This window comes from Cynocephalus volans, chromosome 5, assembly GCF_027409185.1.
Source record: "Cynocephalus volans isolate mCynVol1 chromosome 5, mCynVol1.pri, whole genome shotgun sequence".
Lineage (NCBI taxonomy): Eukaryota > Metazoa > Chordata > Mammalia > Dermoptera > Cynocephalidae > Cynocephalus > Cynocephalus volans.
The window spans coordinates 23,926,192-23,949,231 of record NC_084464.1 but is presented as its reverse complement, the minus strand read 5'-3'; positions in this window follow the sequence as shown (position 1 = coordinate 23,949,231).

Genomic DNA, 23,040 nt, shown 5'->3' with positions numbered 1-23,040 from the left:
TCACCACGGATGTTCGCCATTAACTCCCAATCAATCCCTCTCCGACATTTTCTAATCCCGACTCTCTCTAAAGGTCATTCTCCAGCAGGTCTGTCACCCTCCCTGTACTTCTCCAGACACTTCAGGTCCTCCCCATGTCCCAGGCTGCCACCACTCTCTCTCTCTCCCAGTGAACTTCATTTTTCTAAGTCGGGCTGCTGCCGAATCCTGACAGATGGACTCAACCAATCCGCGAGGATAAATACCAGACGCCACCAATCAGCATCCGCCGAGGGCGGGACTTCACTGAAGTTCTTCGTGTACTGACAGCAAGGACCTGTTGCCACCGCCGCTGCGCCCAGGACGGCCTCGGCCGACAGAATCGGTACCGGGCAAGAGGTTCCTGCAGCCCGCGCCAACGACTGCCAATGATGAGACCCGAACCCCCAGCCGGCCCGAGCTCGGCGCGCCCCGCCCCACATCCCCCGGGCGCGGGGATCCTGGAGGCCGCCCCGCGGGGTCCCGACCTCCGTCTCCCGGCCCGACTCCCACAAGCAGCCCCGCCCGGCAGGGGCCCGTCGGCCCAGGCGCCCGCGCCCCCGGCGGCAGCGACTCACCAGGAAGTTGGGAGTTTTCCGTTCTCCCGCCCGCGAGGGAGCCGGAGCGGGCGGGCGGTTCGGCCAGGCGTGGCGGCGGTAAGGCCCGCTGGGCCGGGGGCTGGGCTGGGCTGCGAGGCCGGGAGCCGATCGGCCACCTCCCGCCGCGCCGTCCGGCGGACGCTGCAGGCGCGGGCACCCACCCTGCGACGAGGAGGCGCGCGCGTCCTCCATCGGCTCCCGCTCCTCCTCCAACGGCTCGCGCTCCTCCTCCAACGGCTCCCGCTTCTCCTCCAACGGCTCCCGCTCCTCCTCCAACGGCTCCCGCTCCTCCTCCAACGGCTCCCGCTCCTCCTCCGCGGCCGGCGCTGTCAGGAGTGTAAACGTCCCGCGTCCCCAGGAGAGGGGCGGGGCGGGCGCAGGCCCCTCCCCCTGCCTTCGGGCGACTTCCCACCGAGTCGGGGGTCGGCCTCTTTTTGAGAACTTGCTTTTTCTTCATTAAGTTATTTAAACGCCCCCATTTGCCAATGGTGAACCGACTTGACGTCCCACTTGTTCTTGTGGATCACAGCTTTTGATTCCACCCTCTTTTACTACGTGATTTAAACTACCCGCCCGCTTGGGTCCGGCCGGTGGCTCGCTCGGGAAAGGGCAGAGCTGGGAGCGCGGCGGCGCTCCAGCCGCGGGTTCGAATCCTATATATGGATGGCCGGTGTGCTCACTGGCTGAGCGCGGTGCGGGCGACACCAAGCCAACGGTTACAATCCCCTTACCGGTCAAAAAAAAGAAAATGAAAAAAAAAAAAAAAAGAAAAACTACCTGTCGCCTAATGTGAGTGCAGGGAAATGGGGGAAAGAGGCGTTTTTCTGAGTCTGGCTAAGAAAACCTTGTGTAGGTGTTCCAGTACAGAGGAGAATTAATGGCTTTTAGGATGTTCCCAAAAGGTGAATGACCTGGTATGGATCTTTGGGGAAAAAAATAAAAATAAAAAATAAACGTATATTTATACATATATAGGATCTTTTTTAAAAGACCGAGGATCTTTGAAATATATATATTCTGTAGTGTGTGTGTGTGTGTGTGTGTGTGTGTGTGTGTGTGTGTGTGTGTGTGTGTGTGTGTGTACGCATGAAATTCTAAGCTCTTCTTGAGCTTAGATTTATTATATACAACTGATACTCAATATTTTCACTTAGATGTGTAATAGGTATTTGACACTTAATGTATCTAAAACAGAATTCTTGATTTCCTACCTGAAATCTATTCCTCCCTTACTATTCAGCATCATTCCCTTCCCAGTCACCCAATAGCTCTTCCCTTTCCTCATGCCCCACCTGCTATCCACGCACAAACTCTTTTGGAACCAAACTTCAAACTGTATCCAGAATCCTAACTCCTTCATCATTTCTATTATTATTATTATCCAAGTACAAGCCACCATTAATTCCTGCCAGGACAGCTACAATAACTTCCTAACTGGTCATGTCCCTTTTCATCTTGCCTCCAAGAGTCCAATCTCCACACAGGAGCCTGAGTTCACTTGAAATAATATATATGGGGGCTTTCTGGTTAGCTCAGTTGGCTTGAGCATGGTACTGATAACACCCAGGGCCAGGGTTCAATACCTACACAGGCCAGCCACCAAAAAAATAAGTAAATAAATAAAATGACATATGTACAATAATGTAGGTTAAAAATTTAAATGTCAAAAGTAGACTTTCAATCAAACAAAGAAAAAATGTGTGTAGAAAAGTAGCTTAAAGTAAATCACCAAGTTGTTTTCTCATAGTGGTGAAAGAATGGGCTATTTTCATTTTGCTACTGTATATGTCCTATCTTCTTCTAATTAACAAATTACCTTTCATTTCATCAAAATAGTGCAAGCACATGCTTAAAAATTAAATAACATAGCTTTGTAATGAAAAGCAATGTTTATCTTCTGTTCAACTGCTACACCACCTGATTCTAGTTTCCAGAATAAAACTTTCAATCATTTCTGTTTTAAATCTTACATGTTTACCTTTATGTCTCCAGATAATTACTCGTAGGAGTCAGATACAAGTCAGGCTATTCTAACACCAAACCCCCAAATATAGTGGTGTTAGCATGGCAGAAGCTATTTTCCTCTCACATAGCCCTAGTAGGCAATTTAGAGCACTCTGATAGTGCTGGGACCCAGGCTCCTTCTATCTTGCTGCTCTGGCCTCTGTGAGAGGTGGACCTTTTCCACGTGCTTAACAGATTCTCTGCCTCAGCTGCATTCCAGCCTAGGGAGGCAGAGCAAGAGCCATGCTTTTCATATTTTAAGGACCTGATCTGAAATTCGAACACTTTTCTTCAGCTCCCATCCTTGTTGGCCATATCTAACTGCAAGGAAAATGTAGTTTTAGCTGGATGGCCATGTGCCCTGATTCATTTTTATTGTATAAAAAGGAGGAGGATGGTTATTAAATAGTTAACTAGAAGCCTCTGTTACATTTATACAGCTCCGTTTTGAATATTCAGCTTCTGATTTTATCTGTTGACTCCATCACTGCTTGATGATGATCTAGTTTATCTGTAATGCTTTCTCTTCTTCCCTCCCTCGCTAGCAGATCTGCATCAATAATATTGGCCCTTCTATTAGTTTTCTTTATTGCCCCCTCTGTAAAATAACTATCTTGTCATCTATATCCTTCCCTCCACTTCTCAATGTTGTAGCCAAATCCTTACTTTTATATTGTCAGGGTTCAGAACTTTTAAATTTTTTACATGCCTAAATAAAGTTTTCAGTGTTTGTATACAGGTTGATTCCATAAGTTAAAGAACCAACTAATAATATTTACATTGTTTGATGGTGTAAATATTGATCATTGTTGTGCCAAGTAGTGTTCTTCAACTCCATGCTCTTGGGGTTTCCAGCCTCCAGAACTATGAGCTGAATAATTTTCTGTTCATTGTAAATTACCCGGTCTGTGCTATTCTGATACAGCAACACAAAATGGACCAAGATGCTATACTTTTGCACCATGAATTTATTATATAAATATTTTACTCGCCCATGTGTGAATGTTTTCCTTTATCTTCCAGCTTCTTGCACAGTCTATCTATTGTTTGAAACCCAGTTTATTCATCTTTATGAAGCATCCTAGTGCATTTGCTTCATACTCAGGCCATGATTTTCTTGCATTGCTTTTCATTTTGACCTGGAGTTCCTCATCACTCCTCTCATCCTCTGCGCACTCTGCCATTTGCTTATCCTTCCGTTCTTCCAGCACTCTCTCACACCATCTGGTCTCTGGTCGTCCCTTCAGCCTCTTCTCCAGTCCAGTCTCCCCACAGGCCCTGCTGCCTCGTGCTCACACTAGAGCTACTTTCTACTGCCCCCCTGAGTTGGTTACACTGTCTTCTGAATCCTGTACTTTACTCTATCCTAGTTTAGTTCTTTGCTTTCTTGGAACACATCCTCAAATAATTCCTTTAGAAAAGGTATGTGAGAAACAAACTTTTCCACCCATGGCATGTTTACAAAATGTCTATATTCAATTCTAACACGGAATAATGATTTAGGTATAGAATTTCAGGTTAATGGCATTTTCCCTCAACTGTGAAGGAATGCTCCACTGTCTTCTGGGATCCATTGTCAAAAGTTCCATATAGAACCTATAATTACTTCCTACTTTCAGCCCTACTTTTTCCAACCTACTGTCTAATGCATCTGGCCTGATGGTCAGGAACCCAGCCAGTCCCCAGGGTCTGCTGGTCAGCCTAGCTTCTCTCTCCTCTGCTGCAGCCTCTCCGTGAAGATTTTAAGCTCAGCTGCCCTTGTCAGCACTTTTTCAAGAGTTTGCCTTCTGCATCCTCTGATACCCACCACATTTTCTTTCCATTGTTGTAGGTTTACATCTTTTACTATAATTTTAATGAACTTTCTTAAATAGAGTGTGCTTAGTCTGGCATCTTATGTTGGAAGTACACATTTCATGTTTAAAATTTTACTAATTTGGTTATCTTTAGAGGTTTTTCCCAGCCTCTTCTCCTTTTGCCTGCTCATCCTTACTCTTCGCTGTCACTGTTGAGATTTCTCCAATTTTTCCCCACAAATTATTACCACATTTCTATATTTAGCCCTGGCCTCTTTACCTATCCTTTGACCTGTATTTGAATTTCCCTTTAGATGATCTATAGGCCCCTCTAACTCATCAATCTACTCCTGGGAGACTAGGCTTATGTGAGAGAATAAACTAGAGGACTTATCCCCAATCCTAAGCCAACTCTGATGCCAGGCGATAGAGAGGAGACTTCTGGAGAGCACAGGAACATCTAATTGAATTTTAGAGTTGTTTTTCTACCTATGTGGTAGGTAATGAAAACCCTTTTCATTGCCAACCCTTTAAAAATTATAATTAGGTTTCTTTCTACAGTACTCACTTACAGAAGTAACTCTACACACATTAACTTGTTTAGGGCCGGCCCGTGGCTCACTCGGGAGAGTGCGGTGCTGATAACACCAAGGCCCCGGGTTCGGATCCCATATACGGATGGCCGGTTCGCTCACTGGCTGAGCGTGGTGCTGACACACATTAACTTGTTTAATCCTTACCACACACTGTAAGTACTTTTATTACCCCTGCTTTATAGATGGGGAAGCTAAGGCACAGGATCTAAATTGCTTACCCAGCAACTCATAGCCGGGAAGCTACAGAGCCAGGATTTTTTTTTTTTAATTTTCTTTTGTCGATATACATTGTGGCTGATTATTGCTCCCCATCACCAAAACCTCCCTCCCTCCTCCCTCCCCCCCTCCCCCCAACAATGTCCTTTCTGTTTGCTTGTCATATCAACTTCAAGTAATTGTGGTTGTTATATCTTCTCCCCCCCCCCCCGGTTTTTTTTGTTTGTTTGTTTGTTTGTTTGTTTGTTTGTTTTGTGTGTGTGTGTGTGTGTGTGTGTGTGAATTTATATATTAATTTTTAGCTCCCACCAATAAGTGAGAACGTGTGGTATTTCTCTTTCTGTGCCTGACTTGTTTCACTTAATATAATTCTCTCAAGGTCCATCCATGTTGTTGCAAATGGCAGTATTTCATTCTTTTTTACAGCTGAGTAGTATTCCATTGTGTAGATATACCACATTTTGTGTATCCACTCATCCGATGAGGGACATTTGGGCTGGTTCCAACTCTTGGCTATTGTAAAGAGTGCTGTGATGAACATTGGGGAACAGGTATACCTTCGACTTGATGATTTCCATTCCTCTGGGTATATTCCCAACAGTGGGATAACTGGGTCGTATGGTAGATCTATCTGCAATTGTTTGAGGAACCTCCATACCATTTTCCATAGAGGCTGCACCATTTTGCAGTCCCACCAACAATGTATGAGAGTTCCTTTCTCTCCGCAACCTCGCCAGCATTTATCGTTCAGGGTCTTTTGGATTTTAGCCATCCTAACTGGGGTGAGATGGTATCTCAATGTGGTTTTGATTTGCATTTCCCGGATGCTGAGTGATGTTGAGCATTTTTTCACATGTCTGTTGGCCATTTGTATATCTTCCTTAGAGAAATGCCTACTTAGCTCTTTTGCCCATTTTTTAATTGGGTTGCTTGTTTTCTTCTTGTAAAGTTGTTTGAGTTCCTTATATATTCTGGATATTAATCCTTTGTCAGATGTATATTTTGCAAATATTTTCTCCCACTCTGTTGGTTGTCTTTTAACTCTGTTAATTGTTTCTTTTGCTGTGCAGAAGCTTTTTAGTTTGATACAATCCCATTTGTTTATTTTTCCTTTGGTTGCCCGTGCTTTTGGGGTCGTATTCATGAAGTCTGTGTCCAGTCCTATTTCCTGAAGTGTTTCTCCTATGTTTTCTTTAAGAAGTTTTATTGTTTCAGGGTGTATATTTAAATACTTAATCCATTTTGAGTTCATTTTAGTATACAGTGAGAGGTATGGATCTAGTTTCATTCTCCTGCATATGGATATCCAGTTATCCCAGCACCATTTGCTGAAGAGGCAGTCCCTTCCCCAGTGAATAGACTTGGTGCCTTTGTCAAAGATCAGATGGAAGTAAGTGTGTGGGTTGATTTCTTGATTCTCTATTCTATTCCATTGGTCAGTGTGTCTGTTTTTATGCCAGTACCATACTGTTTTGGTTATTATAGCTTTGTAGTATAGCTTAAAGTCAGGTAGTGTTATGCCTCCAGCTTTGTATTTTTTGCTCAGCATTGCTTTGGCTATGCGTGGTCTTTTATTATTCCATATAAATGTCTGGATAGTTCTTTCCATTTCTGAGAAAAATGTCTTTGGAATTTTGATGGGGATTGCATTGAATTTGTATATCACTTTGGGTAGTATGGACATTTTCACTATGTTGATTCTTGTAACTGGCTAATTTATAAAGAAAACGAAATTTATTGCTCACAGTTTCTGAGGCTGGGAAGTCCAAAGTCCAGGGAACACATCTGCTGGTGGTGACAATGACCTAGGGGTCTCACATTGCAAGATGGTAGAAGCAGAGAGAGACCAACCTCTTCATTCACTCTCCTTTTAAAGTCCTCAGAACCATGCCCCTGACCACCATTATTAATCCATTCACTAGGCATAGTCCTACAATCTAATCACCTCTTTAAGGCCTCACCTTCCAATTACCATAATAGGATTTCCCACCCTCAGTAACAGTGGCCATTAAGCCTCAATGAGGTTGGGGGGCATCCAATCTACAGCAATGCTTTACACATGTTAACTCATTTAATCCTTGTAACCACCCGTTCACAGATAGACAATGTTGATTTTCAACATGACATGAGAGTGTTTAAACTTTCTGTGATCATTTAATGCACCTCTTATTGGCTATTGTTAAAACACAATCTACACGTGTTGGTGATGAGATTATGGCTGTGTGGTCTAAACAGCAGATTCTGACAAAAGGCATGAATAATAGGAGTAGCAGAGCTTTTCAATCTCTTGTTTGTATTTCTTTTTTACACAAAATACAGCTGTGTCTAAATTGCAACTAATTTTTGAAACATCTACATTAAAACCAGTGGTTAAAAATGAACAGAGGAGTATAACGTGATACTCTTCACTGATTTCTGTTACTATTGCAACATAATCTAACCAACTTTCATTTTATCACTGGGCTTCCAGTGAGTTTACATAAACAGATTTTTCTTGACAGCATGGAAGACACAAGGTAGACTATAAGAATGTACGCATTTGCTGCCCTTAAGAATCTCATAGTGTAATGTGAGGAGAACATGTGGAGGGTTGGAAAGGAGAGGCTGAGGCAAGGAAAAGGCAAATTTAGGCAAAATATAATAAACCTTTTAAGACACTTGTAAACCAAGTGCTTGGTGGGGTTGGAGTGATCAATAAAGGTTTTATAGAAAAGCTGCCATTTGAGGTGAATTTGGATGCCAGCAAGTGGAGATGGAGAGGTGCTGTCCAGATGCAGAAAGCAGACTGGCACAGCTTTAGGGACACACCCAGGGTGTCTTCACCAATCTTTGCCATTTCCTGCAAGCAGCTGGCCTCTGCTTGGGCCCAGCTGTGGCTGCAGCTAATTAAGGGGGCAGCCTTGATGTGCCTTCTGGATCCTCTGCTCTCTTGTTTTAAGTCCCTATCCTCTTCCATGTCTTGGACTGATTCTCTCTCTCCCTCTCCCTCTCACCCTCTCTCTCTCTCTCTCTCTCCCCCTCTCTCCCTCCTTCTCCCTCTCCCACTCCCTCTCCTTCTCTCACCTCACCCAATCTAAATGATACTTCATGACTGATATTTTTTAATAACATGGGAGAAAACATTTTCTCCCTATGAACAAGAGAGGAAAGCATTTCTCTTCCCAAAGAGATCTACAACTATGTGAAATGCACATAAACTGTAAGAGTTTCTCTCTGCAGAGAAATTGGTCCCTGGCAACCGGCATCTTTTTCTCCCCCAAAGTGATGAGCAGAGAGGCAAAGGAATATATTTCTTTTCTCATAGCGTCAGAACTTTATGACAGTACTTATTTACTATAAAAACAGCATGGACTCTCTGAAAGAAACATTAAAAGACATATTTAAAGAGCAAAAATCTCACCCATAATCTCACCTTACATACTCTCATCAGCCTAACCCGGTCTCCATTCATATGCATTGACTTCACATAGTTGGAATCATTAGTAAAACTTACTTCATGAAGTCTTTCCCATAAACAACTCAAGCTTAAGGCATTGTAAAATAAACTCGGTGTAACACGATCCTGAGGAACCCTGATTCTAAGACTGTTTTTTGAAACCTCAAAGCACAGAAAGCAGTGGCTGGACTTGGAGCACCCCCCCCTACACAGAACTGTTGATGGCTCATGGATGTTACTATTTAGGACAGAAAGACCCAGACCATGGGAAAAGCACTGCTGGACAATTTGATGAGTGATGATGTTGGAGCTCACAGCCTGTGGGTGGGAGAGGATTTCTTATGAAAAGAGAGAAAAGTCAGTGCTAGGACTGGGAAGGACTAAACAGCCTGCCTTAGACAGCTGTGAAGAAAAGAACTTCCTACTCTCTCTAGCCTGGGGTGAAATCAGCCGATCTCCACACTGTGACTTTGAAGTGCTGCTCCTGGACGCAAGGAGGCAGGACATGTGCCTGGGGTGGACCAGCCTATGCCGTAGTTACCAATTATTTTCCATGTTATTCTTTCTTTCTGTTGTCCCCAAACTTTTAGTGAAGACACTTAAAGGTTACAGCCTGGTCGTGGTTACCTGAATTAGTTTCCTACAGCTGCTGAAACAAATTAGCACAAACTTGGCTTAACACAACAGAAATTTATTCTCTCATAGTTCTGGAGGCCAGAAGTCCAAAATCAAGTGTCAGCAGGACTGTGCTTCTTCCAAAGGCTCAGGGGGGATCCTTCCTCATGTCTTCCAGCTTCTGGTTCCAGATGTTCCGTGGATGGCAGCTACATACTCTCCTCTGTCTGCATCTTCACAGTGCTCTCTCCTCTGTGCCTGTGTCTCCTACCTTCTGTCTCTTATAAGAACACCTGCTCAGTTGGTTAGAGCACAGCTTTAAAACACCAAGGTCACAGGTTCAGATCCCTGTACTGGCCAGTCACCCAAAAAATAAAAAAAGAAACCTGCCATTGGACTTAGGGCTCACCCATAATCTAGGATGGTCTCATTTCAAGATCCTTAATGTAATTACCTTGCAAAGATCCTTTTTCTAAATAAGGTCACATTCATGTCTTCCAGTTTTTGGTTGTTTTGTTTGTTTGTTTGTTTGAGTGGGGACCATTTGACCTGCTACAGTGTGGTGTGGGGAATTAAAGACAGAAACTGTGCCATCTTGGAAATGAAGTGGACTAGTGGAAAGTAGTGTCCCCACCCCTAAAGCCAGAGTTATGAGATAGCAGCCCGAGCAGGGGACAGCTGGGCACAGTGGAGGTCTCACAACGAAGGACATCAGAAGTGAAAGGATCAGCAGAGACAACCCAGAGCTATAACAAAGAGACCACATCCCAGGACCGGGGGACAGATACTGTCTCAGGAAGATCTCTTATGAAGGCAGCGGGACAGCAAGAAATCACCTTGAGGGTCTAGTGCTGATTCTGGTTCCTTCTGAGATGGTACCAATAAGACAACTGGGTCCCTCCACCAAGGTCAACCCTGGAGGAGCTACAGAGGAGAAACACAGGGCACAAGACAGCCAGGCATGGCTGGGGGAAGGAGAGGAAGAAGAAAAAGACCTGCTGGAGTCTGCTCCTCCTCCTCCCCACCATTGTCCCCATCTGCACCCTCAGAGCCGCGAGGTAGAAGGTGAGGAGTGTTCCCTCCTGCAGCAGATCCAATGCCCCACCCAAACTCTTGAGCCTAGTCCCCATTGTCATTGTTGAAGGTAGGAAATCCTATTATGGTTATTGAAAGATGAGGCCTTAAAGAGGTCATTAGATTAGACTCTTAGGATCATGCCCTAATGAATAGATTAATGATGGTGGTCACGGGCATGACTCTGAGGGCTTTAAAAGGAAAATGTGTGAGGAACTGTCTCTCTGTCTCTATGCTCTGCCATTTTCTGCCACGTGAGACCCCTGGGTCACTGTCGTCACTACCAAGATCCTCATCAGATATGTTCCCTGGACTTTGGACTTCCAGCCTCTGAAACTGTAAGCAATAAATTCCATTTTCTTATAAATCACCTATTTCCAAGTGTTTTGTTATAAGCAAAAGCAACAGACTAATACACCTCCGAAGGCCTCTTCTACCCAAGGTGGACACAAATGAGGGGAAGGGCTGACTTGAGCATTATGTGGTGGGATGGAGGTGTGACTCCAGTTCTCTGGAGCCTGGAGACTCCAACCCAGGGCTTATTCTCTGCACTCCATCCACCCCACGCCCAAAGGGACTCAGGTATGGAGGTTAGACTCCCCCCAGACTCATTTCCTGACAAAACACCCAATATCTCAGGGTGGTGGGAGACAAATACACCAAAATAAGAAGACATTGGAGGCATATAACCATTTTTAAAAGGCAATAACAATATTTGGGGTTATGGTGTACACTAAAAATAGAATAATTAGCAGAGAAAAACTAATTATTTTAAATTAGTTTGAGCAAATTTAAAAGAGGTTGCAAAAAATAATTTTCAAAAGTTAAAAATATAATTCTCATACAAATCTTAGTGAACACATATTTTAACTCAGATTTACTTACTTCAGTAAATCCAACAGGAAGGTAAAGTTGGTTCAAAAGAGAACTTGGAAGACGGGGTATGTGTGATTAATGGAAGAAAGATGACTGGAATATAATTGCCAAATCAGTCACAAAACTGGTTAATGTCTTACAGAGAAAAAAAAGAAAACAAAACAAAACTATAGCCTTTCACAGTTTCTTTTTCTACCAGACAAATGTTAGTTTGTATTTATCAATCATATATAAGTTAACCTGTAGCTTCACTCAGTGTAAACCCCTAAGCAGTTATAAATAGTAAGTCAGAAGCACATTATCTGAGAGAGTGGGTAATCCTGGAATGGAACTAGACAATGCTCCAGAATGACATTAAAACAACCTGCACTTATCCTTTTCTTTGGTTCCAAGTTTTGAACAATTTTTCTTAAGAGAAATACAAGAAGATTTTAGCAATATGAAGCAGAGTAAGAAAATACAAAAATGTACAAAACAGAAATATTTGTTATCAAATACATTAAGTGTTGTTAAATAACACAGAGGACTGAATAGCAGAAGGAATTCAGCTACAAAAGGAATTTGTGATTTGAAAGACCAGATCGAGGAAATTTCTCAAAATAAAGAATAAAAAAAGCAAATGAACAGAAAATAGAAAAGTTAAGAGAAGTGGAGAATAGAAGTTAAAATACTCATATTTAGATTAAAAAGAAGTCCCAGAAAGAGAGAGAAACATAGAAAGGAGAAAATATCTGAATATTTGAATAGTGGGGATATATTTTTTGGAATTAAAAAAGGATGAAGATCTCAGATAGAAAAAACCTGTAAAGTGCCAAAGAGAAATCCACATTCAAACACACTATACAGAAATTTAAGGATACATATATAGAGAGAGAAATTGTAAAAAACTTATGAAGAGAAAGAGCACATAACATATGAAAAACAAACTGTATCAAACACACCTTGGTTTGTGACCATACCTCATTTAAGTTTAATATTAACAACAAAAAATAAATCCCACAATTTGTAAGTTTAAAAATTCACTGTGCTTAGTTTATGTTAAAGAAGGAATTAAAATAAAAAAAAATATTTCTAGTAGAGGTTTTATAATTTTTTAAATTATAAATTGACAAATTTGTTTCTATTTATGGGGTAAAAATCATGTTATGATTTATAAATACAATGTTGAATAATTAAACCAAGCTAATTAACGTATTCATCCCTCAAATGTCATTTTTTGTGGTGAGAACATTTGAAACTTATCCTTAGCTATTTTGAAATGTACAGTACATTGTAATTTACTATATTCAGCAAACTGTGTAATTCACCCCAGAGGAAAAAAATAACTTATTTCTCCTGTCTAATTGAGGCTTTGTAGCTTTTGACCAACATCTCCCCAGTACCCCCAATACTCCTAAACCCAGCCTCAGGTAACCACCATTCTGCCCTCTGCTTCTTTGAGTTTGATTGTTTTAGATTCCACACATATGTGAGAGCATGAGGTACTTGTCTCCCATAACCTGGCTACTGTGAGTAATGCTGCAACGAGCGTGAGAACTGACATCACTTTGGCATACTGATTTCAAATCTTTGGGGGAAATATCCAAAAGGAGGATTGTTGGATCATAAGATAATTCTATTTTTAGTTTTTTGAGGAATCTCCATACAGTTTTCCATAATGGCTGTACTAATTTACATTCCCACCAACAGTGTACCAGGGTTCCCTTTTCTCCACATCCTCACCAACAATTGTTATCTTTCTTCTTGACACCAGCCATGCTCACAGGCATGAGGTGATATCTCATGGTGTGGTTTTAATTTGCAGTTCCCCGATGACTAGTGATGCTGAGCATTTTTTCACAAATCTGTTGGCCATTTGTATGTCTTCTTTTAAGAAATGTGCATCTCTTGCCCATTTTTTAATAGGATTGTTTGCTTTCTTTCTATAGAGTTGTTTGAGTTTCTTATATATTTTGAACAGAAATATTTTTTCCCAATTTATAGGTTGTCTATTTACTCTGTTAATTGCTTCCTTTGTTGTGCAGAACCTTTTTATTTCGATGTAATCCCATTTGTCTATTTTTGCTTTTGTTGTCTGTACTTTTGGGGTTAAATCTAAAAACTCGTGACCCAGACCAACATTGCAGAGTTCTTTTTCCTATGTTTTCTTCTAATTATTCTGTAGTTTTAGGTCATATGTTTAAGTCTTTAATCCATTTTGAATTGATTTTTCTGTATGGTGTGAGATTAGGATCCAACTTCATTCTTTATGTAAGTACCCAGTTTTCCTAACACCATTTATTGAAGAGGCTCTCCTTTTTCCCATTGTGTATTCTTGGCACCTTTGTCAAAAATCAATTGACCATACATGCATGAATTCATTTCTGGGCTCTCTATTCTGTTCCATTGGCTGGTGAGTCTATTTTTATGCCAGTGCCATGTTGTTTTAATTACTATCACTTTGTGGTATAATTTGAAATCAGGTAGTATCATGCCTCCAGCTTTGTTCTTTTTGCTCATGACTGCCTTGGCTTTTTGGAGTTTCTTTGGGTTTCATATACACTTTAGGATTGTTTTCTCTAATTTTATTTTTAAAAAGAACATTGGAATTTTGATAGGGGTTGCATTGAATCTAAACATTACTTGGGGTTGAATGGACATTTAAACAATATTAATTCTTCTCATCCATGAAGATGGATATTTTTCCATTTATTTGTCTCTTCAATTTATTTCATTAATGTTTCAGTTTTCAGTGTACAGGTCTTTCACTGCCTTGGATGAATTTATCCCTAATTTTTTTTTCTAGCTATTATAAATGGGATTGTTCACTTGAAAATTTTGCTGTTAATGCATAGCAATGCTACCAATTTTTGTGTGTTGATTTTGCATCCTGCAGCTTTATTGTATTCACTTATTAGTTCTAACAGATTTTTGTTGGGATTTTTAGGGTTTTCTCTATATAAAATCATGTCATCAACAAACAGTGACAATTTCACTTCCTCCCTTCCTATTTAAATGCCTTTTATTTCTTTGTCTTACCTAATTGCTCTGGCAAGGGCCTCTAATACTATGTTGCCTAGAAGAGGCAAGAGTGGGCATTTTTGTCTCATTCTGGATCTTAGAGAAAAGGGTTTCAATTTATTACCATTGAGTATAATGTTAGCTGTGGGATTATCTTATACGGTCTTGATTGTGCTGAGGTACATTCCTTCTAAACCTAGTTTGTTGGGAGTTTTTATCATGAAAGGACGTCGAATTTTGTCAAATGTTTTTTCTGCATCTAATGAGATGGTCATACGGTTTTTGTCCTTCATTGATTTGTGTATGTTGAGCCATCTTTGCATCTCAGGGATATATCCTAATCGATCATGGTGGGATTTTAATGCATTGTTGAATTTAGGTTGTTAGTTAGTATTTTGTTGAGGATTTTTGTATCTATGCTCCACAATAAAATTTTAAAATACTTAGACCTGAATGATAATAAAAACACCTGGTAATGTATTAATAATTGATAACATATGAAAATATGATAATGATAATCAAAACCTGTAGGGCACAGCCAAAATAGTGGTTCAAGAGAAGTTTATGGCTATAAACACCTATGCTGGAGAATAACAAAGCTTTAAATTACTGAGTTAATTGTTCTTCATCTTAATAAACAAAAGAATAAGCCAAAAATAATAAATAAAAGGAAAGAGACAATAAAAACATGAGTGGAAATTAACAAAATAGGAAACAAAGTTATAAAACAGCATTTCAACAGTCAAAAGTTGACTTGTTAAAAAAAATAAAAACCAAGAAACTGTTGAACACTAACAAAGAGAGAAGAGGAAACATAAATAAAAAATACTGTGAATGAAAACAACTGACAATCTACCAAAAAACAAAAAACTTCAAATAAAAAATTAAGCAATATGTCCAAGTTCATATCAGAGTTATTCGCAATAGCTAAATAGTAGAAGCAACCCAAGCACTCATCAACAGGTGAATGGATAAGCAAAATGCGGTATGTACACATAACAGAATATTATCCAATCTTAAAAAGGAAGAAAACTCTAATATATCCTATGACATGGATGAACCTTAAGGACATTATGCTAAACTAAATAAGCCAGTCACAAAAAGACAAATGTGTATAATTCCATTTATATGAGGTACCTAGGGTAGTCAAAATCAGAGACACAAAGTACAATGTAGTTGCCAGAGACTGAGGGGGAATTAGGGGGGTTATTGTTTAATGGTTATAGAATTTCAGTTTTACAAGATGAAAAGAGTTATGGAGGTGGATGGTTGTGATGGTTGCACAAAACTCTAAATGTATTTAATTCCACTGAACTGTACACTTGAAAAGGGTTAAGATGGTAAGTTTAGTTATGTCATGTTACCATAATAAAAAACTGGAGAAAAAAAAGTTTAAGTGATAATTAAATAATGCTATCAACAACGATTTGCTAATAATTTTGAAAATTTAGTTAAAGTGAATAAACTAGGAAAAAATATAACTTACTAGACCAACTCAGGAAGAAATAAAAACATTAAATAGTCTTGTAAGTGTTAAAGAAATTGAAGCTGTGACTTAAAATCTTCCCACAAATACAAGGGACCTGATTTTACAGGTGATATTTTTTCAAATTTTAAGTAATAGATTATCCCAATTTTATGCAAATACACCCAGAAAATAGAATAGGGAGCATATTCCCCAGCTTGCTTGTGAGGCCAGCATAGCCCCAACACTAAAACAACACAAAGGCATTTTAGGAAAAGAAAAACTCATGCCATTCCATTTTAAATATAAATGTAAATATCCTTTAAAATATTAGTAAATCTAACTAACTTAAAAACATATTTAAAAGATAATACACCTTGACAAAATTGGTTTTATCCCAAGTATAGAAGGATAAATTAATACTTTAAAGTCCAAAAAACATAATTCACCCTATTAAGAGATTAATAGAAAAAAACATAATTTTTCACTAAATACAGGGAAAGAATTTGATGAAATTCAACACCCATTCTTAATAAATTCTTATTAAGTTAGTAATAAACAGGAACTTTATAAAGAATATTTTTACATCTAGAGAAAATATAATCCTATATTATCTTTCTAATTGTAGAGTAGTTACAACTACCACTTACATTACAGATTGTATTGGAAGTAAAATAAACCAAGAAAAGAATTTAGACTCATAAGGAGTTGTAGATGACATTGGTCCTTTAAATAGGCAGCCTAGAAGAATCTACAGATAAATTACTAGAATAGGAGAACTTAGTAAAGTAGCTGGATATAAGATAATCTAAAATATATCAGGAAACAACCAGACAATATAAAAAGAGGACAGCATTTATAATAGTATCAGAGAATATCTACAAATACATCTTACAAAACACATGCAGGACCCTAAGAGGGCAATTTTAAAACTTTATTAGATATTTTTAATGAATTAAATAAATGGAGAGATCGATAGATTTGAACATAAAATAAACAAAATTATATTCTTATTCTTCAACATAGTTTTCAAGAAAAGTGAAAAAGAAAGTTGAAAATTGAGAGAAGATATTTCTATTACTCAGCTCCAACAAACAATTATACAGAGAAAATAAAAAGACTGTTTCAAATCAATGGAAAAAGCACAACTTATTGAAAAACAGACAAATGCTTAAATACGCATTTCGCAGAAGCAATGCATGGCCAAGAATCATAAGATGACTTTAATCATAGAAATGAAAACTAAAACCACAGTGGGATACCATTTTATAGTTAATTAACTGGTGAAATATTTAAAAGTCTGACAAAATCAAGTATTGGAAAAGACATGAATCCACATAATCATGTTGCTTCTGGAATTGATGTGATAAATTGGTGCAACCACTTTGAACAACACCTTGATAATATTTCCTAAATTTAATCATTTATAAACCCTATAACCCACCATTTTCACTCCTAATTATATACCTAAAAGAAATTTCTGAGCATGTAAAACAAGAAAGACATACAAGAAAATTCATATTGTCACTGTTCCTTATTGGGTGGAAACTACCCAAATGCTTATCAATGAGAGAATGGATGAACCAAGGGCAGAATGGTTACAGGATAACATATTATAAGCAGATGAAGTAAATAGACTGTATTAACTTGCAATAATACAAATAAATATTAGCAATTTCATGTTAAGTGGGAAAGTAACTCCCAAAGCTTGCATAGATCTTGATATCATCTTTATAGAGTCCAAAATAACTAAAATCAAAATAGACTTTTTAGGACTACATAGGAGTGAAATAAAAGAATTAAAAATAAAGCAAGAAAAGGATGAATACAGGATTCATGGTAATGTTTGTCTCAGATGGAGGAAACCAGAAAATTTGAAGGGATGGGGGAAACCATATGATTACTTATCATCAGTGGCTGAGGTTTTATTTGCATTGGTGGTTTTGTGAATGCTCATTACGTTATTAAAAATAACTGAATAAATTCCAATGATGAAAGTGAGTGATGTATCAAAGATAGAATTAATACAGTTCTGTGCACCTAAGGTCCACAGAGAGTTTAAAAAATAGAGGAAAAAAATGTTTAAAGGCAATTTGGTGAAGATATCACATGTGAGGTCACTTGCTGAGAATAAAGGAAACATTGAAAAAGAAAGTAAAATCAAATAAATAAATAAATAAGTTAAAAGTAAATAAATAACAGCTGTGAAAGGTGTTTCACCATCATTTTGGGGTCACATGTACAAGATGTTTGCATGATTCACAACCCCAGTGAGTCATTCTCGCCCTTCATGATCAAACCAGTTAGCGTGAAAATGCTCTGTTCTATTATAAAGAGATATTGTTAGGCTGAACTCTTGTTTCTAGGGCAGCTTCTACTAGAAGGCAGTTGCTAAATGTTGCTAAAGGGAACCAGCTGTGGGAAAACTATTAATTAGCCCCAGTCATTATATGCAGATTAAATGGCTTAACTCACTACAGAAAGCAGATAAGAAGAGTTGTAATGATGTTCTCTTGAGATGGTAAGAAAAACATATAAGGTTTTCATTGTTCCCAGTGGACTAGAAAGAGATTTCTGGCTAAAAGAAAGCTGAAACGTCAAACCAGAGAAATACTGATAAGACAGTATATTCCTTGGTTTGGGGAAGGAACAGAGAGACTATCCCTGAAGGGTGAGGTAAACGGTCAACTGAGAAATATACTTCAAAAGACTTTAGAATCCCAGCTCACAAAACTAAGCTTTGGAAATTGGTAGAACACTAACAACCAAAATCAAATTTGAGGGGTGTTGCAAAACATAAGTTGATATTTAGAATGATTACAGTAAGGGTTAGTCAGAAATCACTACATACAAATGTATCATGTAGTCGGGTTTTTTTGTTTTTTTCTATAAAAAAAAATTCTAAACCATCCATCTCAAACTTTTCTACCACTGAAACTAAGAGGAGTGACTTTGAACCTCTAGGCATCCCAGGGCATGGCAGTGGCTTACCACAAGCAAGATTTTTATTTGAAGCCCCATTTTCAATCTTAAAAATCTATACAAATTTTACATACTGCTATGTATATATTCAGGTTTGTTTCAAAGGGAAAAAATTTTAAATAATTTACTCTTAAGCAAAAACTAATGGTTTGGGTGTGTCATGCTTATCCATAGTCTCACATCCTCTGGCTTATGAACACATAATAGGGTATTTTAAAAAGGTTGTGAAAAAATAGAATTCAAAGAGAAAAGGAATTTTTCCATTTTGAGAAGAAATGCTATAATTATCCTTTCTTGACTCAAATTTTGCCTGGATTTGATTATTTAGTAAAAATATGTATTTCTGATATGTACTTAGAAATTCAAAAACCTAATTCTCAGAAGATTTGAAGAGAAATGAAACAAGTGTCCAAATTCAGAACTTGGTTCTTCTGTTTGCTTTGTGTGCCCATTCATGTTATCATCTGTAAAATGAGGATATTAATACCAATCCCTGGCAGAGACCTGTCTACCTGTTCACCAGATCCTTTTCCTTCTTTCTGAGAGTGTAGCTAGACTACATTTCCCAGGGTCCCACATGGCCATATGGCCATGTGACTGAGTTCTGGCCAAAGGAATAAGACATGGGAAAAATTGATGCCTCTTCTAGCCTGGAAGATAAAACAAAAATTAAAAAGCAAAAATAAAACAAAGAAACAAACTCTGAGTGATCACCCTTTTTCTCTTCTCCCTTTTCTACAACCATTTTCCACACCTGAGACCACCTTGGAAGCCACGTGTTAAAACTGAATGATCCCCATCAGCTAAGGTCCTTGAATGTCTTCACGGCGAAGAACCTCCTGATCCCAGTCCCCATAGACTGGATTTTTCCTTTGTAGGAAATAAAGGTGTAGTGTTAAACCACAGGGATCATCTATTGCAGAAGATTAAGCATTGCTTATACTAATACATACCTCCCAAAACCGTGGTGAGGAGTGAGTGAGATCATTCACATGAAGTAATTGTCACCTAGTGTCATGAAACATGCACTTCTGTGAATTTGAGGCCATGGGACTCTGGAACTATGCTGCCTCCTCCTATCAATCTATTTCTTAAATTGCAGGGTAATGTTAACCACAAATAACAAAGTCATGGAATCAAGCTGTCACAAATTGGCCACCACGTTCCTAAGGCATTTGAAGTGTGTGTATTGACAGGAAAAAGCAAGAAGGAATGATGACAAAACAGGAGAAATAAACAAGAGTTGAAAGGCAATATTCAAATGTGTATTTGGAACAAACCTGGTGTGGGTCAAAAAGGTTGGGAGGAAGAGAAGGGGCTTTTGCTAAGGACTGTTATATGTAAGTGTAAGGAATAAGCAATTTACATCTGTTTTCTCATTCTTTCTCAATATCCTAAAGGTAATCCTAAAGATACATATTATTTTCTTCATATATAATTAAGAATTGATGCTCTAAGAAGTGAGATCTCACAGTTTGTAGGCAACAGAGCTAGGATTCAACCTTGAGTTGGACTGGTTCTAATGTCCTTGCTCTTTCTGATGGAAGCATTTAACCTTTGACACCTCTGATTCTATGCTGAAATTGAGCCAAACCATGATGCTTATGGGACAGGATGCCTGTGATGAAACAAGTCACTAATGAAAGAGGTGAATGCCATGCAAACACAGAGGTCATTTGAAATGGGCTCTCTGAAATGAAAGCTGGACTCATACAGATCCACCATCAAGGGAGCTTGGTTTAAATGACCAAATGCTGGAGAAGAAAGGCATTAAAGGAAGCACCTTTCTGTTGGGCTTGCAAAACTTGAGGTTCATGAATTCACGAGCAGATTAAAGAGAAAAAAAGAGGGTTTTGGACTGCAGCCTCAGGAGCTTCCTGCATTTCTCAGGCCAGAAGGTTGGTTTTTCCAATTGTGGAATTATGCTAGTCTATCCACCCTCACTTGTAGTTTTCAATTAATCTGCAGTAATGAATTCAAGTCCAAAATGCATTTACTAATTGAGGTGCCTGCAGGGCAGGTCATCTCCTCTCTCCTATCTGACAGGCAGCTCTCCCCATTGTGCCAAGCTAAAGTAGGATAGCAGGGCCCCTGCCTCACTTAGCCCCTACTGTAGCTGCCTCTGTCTAAGGGGAATGCCAAATGGACATGAAAGGAGCTGCCTGGGAGAGAATGACTCATAATATTAAGTCAGATAGAAATTGCTACTTGGGGCACAATCTTTGACTTTTCCTTCTAAGTGAAAGCTCATGACTGTCTGGCCACAATATCTCCGTGGCCCTTGGCAGCTGTTATATAATGGTAAGGGCATTAAACTCAGACTAGGAAGTTCTTGATATGGAACCCAGACTGTTGTTTATAAGTAGGTTGACTCTGGAAAGTTACTACCTCCCTCTCAGTTTGCTCACCTGGAAAGTGAAACTAGGAGAACTGACCTCAGGGCAGTAGTGAAAAGTAAACGAATGTCATCAGAACTCATCACAGTTTCTTATTCTGTCCTGAGGGTCACAGTCAGTCTGGGCATGGGAGATGGCACCCTAAGGAAAACATGCGTTTACCAGTGGGTGTCAAATGTGCAGGTACAAAGAGTGCGGGTGGGTGGCCTGGGAGACAGGAGTCTACTGGCAGGAGGTGAGTTGGAGGTGAAGGCACTGGAGAAGCTGCAGGACTGGACAGCTGAGATACTCACTGCAGGAAGTGAGTAGCCACGGCTGGGGAAGAGAAGTCAGGCAAGAGTAAGGAAAGAAGAGTATAGTAGGTACTGTGCGTGGAGATGGGCTAGAGAACTCTCCCAAACCCATTTAAAGCCCCAAGATTTGTTTTCTCTTTTTCTCTTTGGCACAAAGGGTCTGACAGAACTAGCTCTCAGACAAACTCTATTGGTCTCTGGCCAGGCAGGGAAGGGGAATCAGGTAGACTTAGATGGATGGCAGCATCTGCAAGGGACCAGTCCCCAAGGACTGCAGCCCGGGCCATCTGCCTTAAGATAGTACTGCCCTGGGGGCTGAGAATTTTAAAAGAAAAAAGAAATGAACGCTTTTTCAGAACCCCTGGGAAGTAGAGGAACTACCCCAATCCCTGAGCTCAGACTCCCAGATTTCCCCAGATTGGAAATGCAGACCATAGAAGGGAAGGTTCTGGGAATTTGCTTTGGCTTCAATTCTAGGAAGGGTGAGACTATAAGACAGAACTGAAATCTGGCCCAGGATCTGGGAGTGAGTGAGGACATCCCAGTGGAAGCTGCTTCCTTGGAGACGGATGGTGGGTCAGGCCAGAGAAGTGTTCAGTGCCCTCAGGTGGTATTGCCTCTGCTGCCAGAGACATTGTGCCTGATGCTGGGACAGTCCCTGTCCACTGTCCAGGGACAGCACATTCTGGTGGTCTCCTCCCTGCTGCTGGAAGAGGGTTGAAGTCATGCAGGCTATGTTGCTGAAGCCGGATTGCTCTCTGTGGACAACTCAGGCTGTAGGTTATCTACTTCTGGATTTACCATGCTTGAAATGAGGAATCAATATCTTTAAAAAGCATCTGTCCCAAGAAAGACGGTTCAGATACTATAGAGCATCAAAGAGGAAGAGATGGCAGGGCGCAGGGGGCAGGGGGCAGGAAGGGTGTTTTGACTCTCCTGATAGCGTTACGTCTCAAACATCTGGGCAGGTATTAAAGAATATTGGCTGCTCTTCATTCATTCAACAAATATTTATTGAGTGCCCTTTATGACAGTTTCTCTGGCATATATATGCCATGAAAAAGAGAGACAAATTTACTGCCCTCAGAGATCTGCAAAAACAGATATTAAACCAGGAATTACAAAAGATTGTGAGTGACATTTTCAAGCATACTGACACCAGGCAATGATGACATGTCACAGACGTAGGATGAGAAAGTGATCTTAAACATCATTACAAACTCTGATTTCACGAATAAGGAAAGCAAGTCTTTGAAAGGGGAATTTAGTTAATTTAATGCTGATGCGAAGTGTTGAAGGTGCTTTCAGGAGCTGCCATCTGGCTCGCTCCATCCTTGAGAACCAGGGAGGAGATGGGAACTCCTGAGTCTGGCTCCCATCTCTTCCAAAAAACCTTTACCAATTATGCCAGCCTGAAACAATTTCTCCCTTCTCTAAAGTCAAAGCTCTTGGCCAGCTTGCTGAGACCCAACATGCATGTCTGGACAGATATGTGCTGATGAGACACAGCTCTTCCATGAAGAGCTGTTAGGCTCCCTATATCTTGCCAACCCTAGGAACTCCAGATACTCAATTCCCAAGTAGAGTCTCATCCCACTATAGAATAAGGAATTACATTATCCTCAGGTGAACTGTGAGCAGCCCTCAGTCATAGGCCAGAGATCTTCTTTGACA